Source organism: Anoplolepis gracilipes, chromosome 8 (assembly GCF_047496725.1).
Source record: "Anoplolepis gracilipes chromosome 8, ASM4749672v1, whole genome shotgun sequence".
Classification (NCBI taxonomy): domain Eukaryota; kingdom Metazoa; phylum Arthropoda; class Insecta; order Hymenoptera; family Formicidae; genus Anoplolepis; species Anoplolepis gracilipes.
This window is the reverse complement of record NC_132977.1, coordinates 6,560,197-6,568,885: the sequence shown is the minus strand read 5'-3', so window position 1 is coordinate 6,568,885 and position 8,689 is coordinate 6,560,197. Positions and strand designations below refer to the sequence as shown.

The 8,689-nt window shown below is 39.5% G+C and overlaps 1 pseudogene; it reads right to left on the bottom strand.

Annotated features, from left to right (window-relative positions):
- Positions 1-7,370: 7,370 nt before the first annotated feature.
- LOC140668772 (uncharacterized) lies at positions 7,371-8,441 on the bottom strand (annotated as a pseudogene).
- Positions 8,442-8,689: the final 248 nt, after the last annotated feature.

Here is an 8,689-nt window from a genome sequence, read left to right as displayed (position 1 = left end):
TATCCTTCAGACTAATCTCTTCCTTTCTGGATTCTCCTGCATCGCTCTGTAATTAAGTAACGAATAAAAACCGATATTAACACGGGCTGTTTAATACCGGTTCCATTCACGGTTTGCATCGCATCTACTAGTATTTTAAGAACTTTATCATTGCAGCCTCAAGTTCTGTACGCATCGTTCCATCAACGTACAATATTTTTTTTTACCTCCACATGATTTTTTTTTTTTCTTTCACGACGTATTTTATTGCGGCATTAAATATTCTAATGTTTCGAGAAATTTCTTGCCGACGTGTTCCATTGAAATCTCAGTTTTCGAATTTTTGTTGAATAATAATTATATTAATGTTATTACAATAGATATTTTTATTTACATTCTAATTATCAAAATTAAATCACCATAAAGTAAAATTTTGAGAATAATCATGTAAACAATGATATATAAATTCCATAACGTGATATGCCCAGATAATCGATGTTTTATAGGACATGCTATCATTATAGAGAAGGTTAACTATAGAAAGAAAAAAAACGAGAGAAAAGGAAAGAAATGGAGAGACTCGCACATAAAGCCGGTAGAAATAAAGACAAAGGGTATAGGTGTCAGGGGATGGATCATTCGCCGTGACCATCCTATGAAACTGAGTGCACAGTCCCGGGATATAGCAGATACCTCCCTCCCATTTTCAGTATGGGGAAGTTTTATTGGAATAAAGGTTATAAGTGGAAGAACGTGTGAAGAGGAGCGTATATGTTCCTAACTTGCGGCGTAGAGGGAGAAATAATGCGGAGGCGGATAGAATAGACGGTCGAATGGTTTCGGATATTAAAGGTCAGCATGAGAAATTTACTGAAGTGGAAAGAAAGAGAGAAAAAGAGAGAGAGAGAGAGAGGAACAAGAAAAAACTCATGCATCGCTTAATGATCTACGCATGTAAATTGATCACGAGTAATCATCGTTTAAAAAATTTGCGTTACTTTTACGTCATTTATTTTTTATTATTCCGCTGATTGCAATTTCATGCTTCTTTCCTATATCAGTACATACGTTTAATAATAATTTATACATCTCCAGTTTTATGACTTTATGTAATTACATGTAATCTTAATGAAATCCCATATAGCGACTATCATCGGATACCGTGCAATTACCGATTACGCTTTGATCGCGAAACACGAAAAAAGGTTACGAGCTAAGAGAGACTACTCGTTACAAGAAAAAAAACTCGTCAACAAATATATCAAAGAGTTGCATTAGCTTTATCTCGACGCCTTATCCGTGATTCATGCGAGCTGTAAATAACGACCTATCCCGAAAGCTATCTCTCTTTCGGGCTCTGGTATGTGCGTATCTAAGTTTGCGAGCGAGCGAACGACGACGCTAGATCGTCTCGCTCGATTCCAACATACCCCATCTTATCTCCCCCCCTCCCCCCCCCCCGCGTCGACATCTCCCGCGCCGCTCATTTCTTTCCCGTCCCGCTGTAAAGCCCCGCTTCGAATCCAGCGATATCAACGGATTACCTTAGCGGACGTAATAAGGAAGATAGCAATACTGTTAAATCGATATGTTTTCTCCACGTGAAGACGACGAGCATCGTCGTCCTATTCAACGATCGCGATTCCTTTGAGATCGCACGTGCTCGACGTGAGAACGCGGGGGAGAGAGAATAAACCGCGCGTGTGGAGTTTGAAAAATATTCTGCGCTGGCCCACGCATGCGCTCTAGGAGAACCGGATACGTGTCCGGGACGTCACGCAGAAATAAGATATTATAATCTCGCGGAGGATCGTAAATATCGTTGCGGTGTGACGCGGGCGTTACATAAAGTCGCGGGACATGTTACATGGTGGAGCCGGGCCGCGCTCTCGCGACTCGTTTACCACGCCGGCTCTGACAGGATATATATATTTCCTTTATTTTTTAATATTTTTTGCCGTACACACTCTCGCGTAAATACGTCGCCCGCTCAAATCTGGCGCGATTGCACCGGTACTAATTAAGGCGCATCGCTCGTAGATTCGCACGACATCTCGTATGTACGTCGATGTATGTATATCTTATTTGATTTTATTTACGCTTTGAAATATCTATATACATATACATATGTATATGTATAAATAGGTAAGAAACATCTTGCAACTATATATAAGAACGAATAGAATAAGATTTAGTATTATTTATAATATATTTCATAATAAAATATGTCTATTTATGCTGAAATCAAATAAACTAATATATTCATCTATGATGAAGGAACTCACGAGGACGCTGAATGTTGAAAATAACTTTGATAAAAACTATGATTAAGTATCTTGGAAGAAATCCGTGAACTCATTAATTAAGAGATCTACGATGTCTCGTGGGTGGTCTCTCCTTGATAATTGTAAAAGGAAGGAGAAACAGAGAGGAGGGAAAACGGTTGTGAAGAGACTGTACAAGGATCGAAGAATTATAATTCTCTGTTTTCGGTGTAATCATTTCGGGTATCATATCGTTCCTCCTTTATTCCTTACAGAATAACTTGACATTTGACAAAGCCATGCCAAATGTCAAATTATCACATTTTCATTTTAATGAAGTTAAGAAATTTTTATTATTTTATTTTTTATAAATTTAAAAATATATATTAATTTTATAACACCCTATTTATGTATTTATAATATCCCACAGAGACAAAGAAATTAATGAAACGTATGTTGTATACAATTTTTTATTATTAATAAAAACATTTATCTGAAAATATACTTTGTGATATTTGTCAAATTAAAAAATGATATGAATGAGTTACCGACAATCCGAAGATAGAGATATAAAAATTTTCGGTTTCTAATTAGAAGAAACAAGACAACTATTATCACGAGCACAATTATTCTTAATTATGAATTTAATAAGTTCAATTACATACATGTTATTGAGATTATTATCGCTCTTACTTTAATCTGCTACAGAAGCATCCTACTAAGTCCATCTCACTTGGACGTTTTTCTTCGATCATTTCCATGCGACGGCGTTTCTCATCGTACAAAATCGTTTGTAGGAATTATATACGTTGGTCGTAGGAATTATATACGTATAACATGTCGAAAACGTGTTTCTACACAGTGGTCTAAATGCGTCCTTCGCTTACGTCAACTGGCGCATTCGTATTTGCGTTGACGATGTCAATTATTCGATGTTTTTCTTCTGGATACTTCTTTTGAACTTTCTTTCGGCGAGCCGGTTATATTCATCGTTGATCGCATTGCGGCAACGTGATATGCGACATTATAAAAATACTCGCGCTCAACGTGCGTTAGGGGGCATCGCCAGTGTCACACGCGTAGCCATTGTTCCTCTTCGGCAATGTCAGATTACCGTTGGAGTCGTACCGCCAAATTACGAGCGTCGCATTACGTTTTCAACGATAAATGCAGCCGGCACTTTCACGGCTATATATACGCGATATACGAAGAGACATTATAATGCGCCCGGGTCATCTCTATTCCGCATAGCGTACCCCCTCGATACCTTCTCGCCTTTTTTTCTGTTTCTTTTTTTTTTTGCCTCTATTCCGCCGTGAAATGAAACTGCGATGCATACACACTGCTCTCTCTCTCTCTCTTTCTCGTCCCTTTCCCTCTCTTTCTCCCTTCTCGCTCGCGCTCTCACCTTACGCCTCTCCCTCTTTCGGTATTCCTCTCCTCCCCCCTGCCCCCTCCCGTTCATCCGAAGCTGAATGCGTTTACCGCCGCGTTCCCACCCCTCCGCGCTCCCCTTCTTCTCTTTTCCGACGGTTTTTCTTCCTCTCCCCTGCCCCAAACGCTCGAACCCCATCTCGCCTCTCCCTACCAGCTCTTTCTCATCTGCTACGCTGTGTGTGCCAGCCCTTCCCCACCTTCTGTTCTCTTACCAACCGGGCCGCACGAGAATACATATTTTACAGGCATTCATGATGGCCGCCGCACATCTGTGCGAACCTGCCTGCTGGGCTGCCTCTAGCCTGCCTCGGGCAGGCTCGCCCCTTTCGAACCAGAGCGATACCGGATCTGCCCAGGCTAACCCTGCGTTGTCTCTCTTTCTCTCTTCGATTGTGATATTACACTGTTTAAATGCGTTTTGTAGGAATAATTAATTTATTCACTTTTTTATATTTTATAGAAATGATATTTAATTTTATACGTATATGTATACATGCATTTGTGTATATATGTATATGGATAATATTATCAAAATAGTTTATAAACAGAAATGTAAAAATAAATTCGTAACATCTTTCTATAAGAAATATATTTTACCACAAAAAGCTGAATAAAATTAAAGATAGTGAGTGCCCAGTGACATATTGAGATAAAATTCAGAAAAGTGAGTGCGAAAAAAGTGAGATATGAGATATTATTTTATTAAGTAATAATATTCAAGTGATAATTAATTTTCCTAGTACAATTATACCAATAAATATATATTTTTGCATACGTTTAGGAAAATAGAGAAAAATTTAATACCTATATTTTAATTAATGCAATTTCCAATATAATAAAACATTTCACTACAAATCAAAATAAAAATACAAGTTAAGACAAAGAAATATATATTAATTATTTTACCATCTGTGTGTATTTTCAATATTAATTCCTGATTAATGCACACACACACACACACACACACTCACTCACTCACTCAAACATACTTATAATAAAGAATATCGTACATAGTACATATATATTTTTTATATTATATTAATTGTGTGTTAATAATTATATTATTTTGAATATTCAAAATATTGTAATATATTTTTTTATATTATATTAATTTTGTGTTAATAATTATATTATTTTGAATATTCAAAATATTGTAATATATTTTTTACAATTTTTTTTTTCAAATAGGCGCAGTATAATACATGACATAGAACAATATAAATATTATGCTATGTTTTGATATATCAATCGACTTTATCGGGTTGGCTCTTGAAAAAAAGAACAAATCTATATCCAGTCGCGAACCGCGGTCGAAATTATAACGTAATTGCGTAATAATCCCTCTCGCTATGCGGTGTCGTATCGCGGCTGGTAGAAAAGTTACGGATCATAAATGTGTTTTGTGAATGTTAACAGCTCCTACTCACGGAAGAATGATCCTTCAGCCAGGTTCGCTTATGATAACGCACGCCGTATGAAATGGTTATTATTATAATTATCAAACTCTACATTAATATACATATATACATTGTATATTTCCATGTGTATATATTATTCTAACGCGGCTCCATTGCGTTTTGGGCGCCCCCTTCCCCCTCCCTTTTTCCTCTTGTGTTTCGCGTCCTACTCTCTCTCTCTCTCTCTCTCTCTCTCTCTCTCTCTCTCTCTCTCTCTCTCGCTCTCCAGTTTTACGACGGTTTACTGAGAGATGCGTGCGAAGTTATTGCCACCGATTTTAGTGTATCTACGTTGCTTATGACTACATTGGCTCCCGAAAGTCCCATGCTAAAGTCTCGAGGGAGAATCGAGTTTTCTGTCGGTGGCCTCGCTCTCGTTTCTTTTTTTTCACGGGATCCGGACGATTAAGTTCAGATTTTCATGGTGGCGTCCTACGGCCGTGCTTCTTTATGCGGTATCGCTTAACTAGATATCACGGAATTCCTTTGCATATATTAGGATCTCAGTCGCGAGACGTACAGTGGCGTAGAATCAAGTAAAAGTATGAAGTACTCTTAGTAAAACGAAGAAATTAGAAAAAGATAATTATATCATCCAACTCTCCTTCTCACTAATTAATATATGTTTAATATATTATATGTTCCGATCTTGTGTTTAAAAGTTTCATTAAAATTAATACAATTTTAAATGATACTACTTAATAATTAGTCGTAATAAAAATCTGACACAAATATATACATATATAAATATAATAAAAAAATAAATAAATATCTTTATATCCTAAAACTTAGTACCTGCGAATTCGCACATTATACAAAACAGTAAATTATTTGTAGTAGGTTTTAAAAAGCGAGACACGTTGGAGATACATTTTACATTAATATGCTCAGTAATGTGGCTATAAAATTAAAAAATACATCTCGTTAAAATTTTATTGATCTCCTACGTTATTTTTTATTACCTTTTATTTTGATTTCTTTAAACGATTAAAGTCACTTTTAAATCACAAAATGTTACTAGACAATCTTAAAGGAATCAAGATTCCATTGAGCTAATCTATAATAATAATAATGAATAAAAAAATCATATACATTGTGAATGAGAAACGAATGAATTTAAATGAGAGAAAAACTAAAATTATCTCATCGAAGGTATGTAGTTTCTTCGATTAAATTCTTCTCAGAGACATCGCTTATATTAACTATCTAACTATGTATGCATGCCGCATGCGTACATGTTTACATGTGTGACGTTGAAGGGTGTACATCGTAAACAAGTGTTTTGGATTGTGTCGTGCAGATGGCAGCACTTAGCAAGGTATTCGAGGTACGAAGGTCAATATAATCGAAATTTAAAGAAACTCGGATTTTCATTGAATTAAAGCTTAATCGATATAGCTGTTTGAAAATTCTTTCCAGATTATTGATACAACCCCGCACAATTTCTTCTCATTCGTATAATGAAATTCATTATCAAATTTCTCTGATCCCTTCAAATATAAATCACCACACAAGCTACAGCAAGCTATTAAAACTGAAAATTTATATTCTTTCATGCAATCGCATATTATGATGTATCGATACGTATGATGTGTCTTAAATTTACACGCTTAATTGACTCTAATAATACAACGCCTGTTTGAAAGAACTGAAGATTGTAAAAAATCTGACTCACCATTTTTTAAATGCTGCAGATTTGACTTGGCGCACGCGACCCATTCCTCTCAATTTACGTTACACGGGCAAACTACTCGTCGAATTAATAATTTTCGCCATCGTACAGTTTGCAGTAAAACTCATGTGCGAGGTCGTAACCTTACCTGCACACTGGACAAAGAGTAAGTTGGAAAGATTATCGCGAAGGAGAAAGAAAGAGGAGGCGAGACCAAAGTGCAGGAGAAAGATAGCGGTATACATTAATACCTTCTCTCTCTTACGAAAGAGAGTGTCGCCCAATAAAAACGTCACGATTCAGGGGCGAGGAGTTTCTACGTGAATGCCGTCTGGTGGCGCCAGGCTACACCATGTTCTCGATCCACGGGGAGTTGCATAAAGCTCACGCTCGCTGTCACACGCAAAAAATCAGCGAGTGGTGGGGAGACCACGGAGCGAGACGATATCGCACACAGAGACGCGGTGAAATCAAATCGACGCCAGCTCGCTTCGAAGGAAGGGCGATAGCGACAAAACTAAGCATCGAGAAAAACAGAGAGGATATTATATGAAAGGGCAGTCAAGGAGAGAAGGAGATAAATAATAGATGGAGACAAAGAAAGGTGAAGCGGAAAACTCTCTTGCGGGAGAAAAATGGATAAAAGCCGCAGGGTAAACGGAGAGAGCACAAGAGACAAACACAGAGTAGATGAGCGAGTAACAGAAAGGGATTGATCGATCCTGATAAGAACAAAAAGGATGGAACAATCTGGAGAGGAAGCAATAGGTGACGAAGGAACAGGGACAATAAGGATGAAAGAGAAAGAGCAGGGGAAGGTATAGAGAAAGAAAGAAAACCAGATAGAATAGGTGTGTGGTAGAAAGAGAAACTGCTCGCGGGCGCAACGGGAAAGACAAGGAGAGCAAGCTTGGTCGAGGGAGAAAGGTAGAGACAAAAAGGAGCAACAGAGACGGAGTGAGAGGGGTTGGTCGACCCTGCGCGTTATCAAGAGCCGCCCCTCCCGGTTGCCCCTATATATCCACCCCGACTTTATATACCCCCCGTGCATCCAAAGAGTACATGCATTCGTGTGTGCGGTGGTGAAAACCCACACAACGTTGACGTGGCTCGTCCCTGGACGCAGCCGGGCGCAGAGCGACGCCGCATGGCGTCGGCGTCGCGAGGTCGACCCGGCGCTACTCTCTTACGACACCGTCAGCCAACCGCCGCCGGAGGAAGCCCCGCTTCTTCGTAGCGCCTTCCTGGACGAAGCACCACCGTGCCTGGGATCACCACGAACAAGAGACGAAGAGACCTGGATTCTCGTGAGTGACGTGCAAACGCTGACAGTCGTCGTCCGCGAGAGACGCGTCACGAGAGATCGACGCCTAATTCAGCCGCAGCCTCCAAGTCGACGTCTGACGTACGAACGGCACACACACGTCACTAATCGTCTCTGTCTTCCTCCTCTCGCGCATCCTCTTCACGATTTTCGTTCCTCGCTCCGTGCATTCTTTCCCGTTCTATCCGTTCCTCGCTCCCTCGCGTCCTCCCCCATTTCTGTCTCGCTCCATCATTCCGTCTCTCTTTCTCCCCGATGCGTCGAAGCGCTCTGTCCACGACTCGGCGAACGAAAGGGACCGAGCGCATCCGCTGTGAACGTCACTCGTAGCATGTAGACCGAGCGGAGCTGTCATTCTCGTACGTCGTGAGGACGGAATCGGAGTGCCTTTTGTGATTAACAACCCTCGAATTGCCCTTCGAAGCCCTCAGTGTGCGGTGCTCGACATTTATCTCAGAAGGATCCTACGTCAGATTTCACATATCGGTTGATTTCAGTTGGCGATGCCCGAATAAGATCGATCAACGTGATGATGATGTCCTGGAAAATTTGCCAG